General features: G+C 55.9%; 1 long non-coding RNA gene across 7 annotated transcripts in view; it reads left to right on the top strand.

The window, feature by feature from the left end:
- Positions 1–1,605, top strand: part of LOC112549855 — a 29,711-nt gene that overhangs the window by 11,276 nt on the left and 16,830 nt on the right. The gene's annotated exons all lie outside the window — the stretch shown is intronic.

The following is a 1,605-nucleotide window of genomic DNA, read 5'->3' as shown; positions in this document are numbered from 1 at the left end:
TGGCATTAGACAGTCCTGAGCAGACTGGTTGGGCAAAGAGCAGCACGGGGGGGAGTTAATGAGGGAACATTTTACAGGCCAGCTGGGCCAGCGCTGCCAAACCCCTGCAGGGTGCCCGCATCAGAGGCTTCCTCTGCCCTGAGCTTGTGTCCAGCGAGCCCCGGAGCTGCCCCCTGCGTGGAGACGAGCTCCAAATCCCACCTTCCCGTGGCTGCGCCCTGGTGTCTGGCTCCAGAGGCTGGCATCCCAAGCACCAAGTAGGCTGGGGACAGCGGTGCCCGCGGCTCTGTTGGCACTAATGTTACCTCCCTGCAGGCCCTGCCTTGTTCTTGCTCAGCCGTGTCTCCCATCTCCCACTCTGAAGTGCTTCTGCCCCTTCTCCATGCACCCCTTCCTTTTTCCTTTCCTCTTTTTCCTCCTGGCCAGTGCCGGGCAGAGCCAAACTTGGCTTCTCCCTGCGTGGAAAACCCACCTGCTCAGTGTCCGGCTCTGGATTCAGTCTTTGCTAATGGTGCTACTATGAGCTCAGCATGGGGCTGAGAGACCCTTGGCAATGCTGATTTGGCCCCGAGTGCCATGAAGCCGCTCGTGCCAAAGGCCCACACATAACGAACATGCTAATTGCAGTGCGGCCCAGCCAACGGAAAAGCGAGAGGCCTTGTTAAACAGGGGTCTTTAAATGGAGGTTGTGCTGGAGATTAAATGACTATATTTTAGCTTGCTATATTTTGAAAATGCCCGAATCGGGGTTCTTTAGCAGTTCTCCTAGATGGAGAACAATGTGTGGATGTGAATCGTTCCCCGTCCAAAAAGTGCCCTGGGTTGAAATGGGATGAAACAGAGATGTGCAAATGGAGGAGAGGCAGGAGGAAAGGTTGGGGGCGTTGGTCTCCAGAAGCTCAGTCTGGAGCGGTGTCTTTTCTGTATGTACATGGGAGAAATGACACGAGAGCAGGGTGGTGTTTGGCTCTCGGCTTGCCTTCTCTCTCTGGTCCGGACCGATGCAGTGGTGGGTGCGGATGGAGAAAGGAAAACCAGTCGTGTGCTTTCCTCCGGGGGTGAAAGGTCCTTTTATCAGTCCATAAATCCCTCCAGGGTTTGTTTACTCTGTTTACTGCGGTTCCCTAACCTGTGAGCCTGGGTATAAATCACCGAGGGGCTTGATTTGCAGAGAGAGCTCCCTAGGGAGTGTGTGGTGTCCCCCGGAGCCCCGACTTCCATGGGGGAAGGTGACGAGCAGTGGGATTCATCTACCTGTCTGCAGCGTGATGGCACGACCATGCATGTCCCCAGCTGCCAGAAACAGGAGCCTCCTGCCTGAGGTTTTCAGTAGCACCAAACGCCCCAGAGATGAAGTCGCAGCCTGGAGATGCTCTTCACTTGTGCCCGTGTCACAGCGTGGTCCCTGTCCTCTCAGGAGTGTCTGCAGCATCGGATGCTCCAAAACCCACAGCAGAGCAGTGGCTCAGTGGAGGGAGAGGAGAGGAGAGGAGAGGACCTGCCACCCCAGGGCTTTGACCACAGCTGCATGCAAGGAGCCGAAGGTTCATAAATTCATAGATGTTAGGGTCGGAAGGGACCTCAATAGATCATCGAGTCCGACCC

This window comes from Alligator sinensis, unplaced genomic scaffold, assembly GCF_000455745.1.
Source record: "Alligator sinensis unplaced genomic scaffold, ASM45574v1 scaffold550_1, whole genome shotgun sequence".
In the NCBI taxonomy this organism is placed as follows: Eukaryota; Metazoa; Chordata; order Crocodylia; family Alligatoridae; genus Alligator; species Alligator sinensis.
The sequence above is the reverse complement of the archived record's forward strand: the minus strand, read 5'-3'. Positions and strand labels throughout refer to the sequence as shown.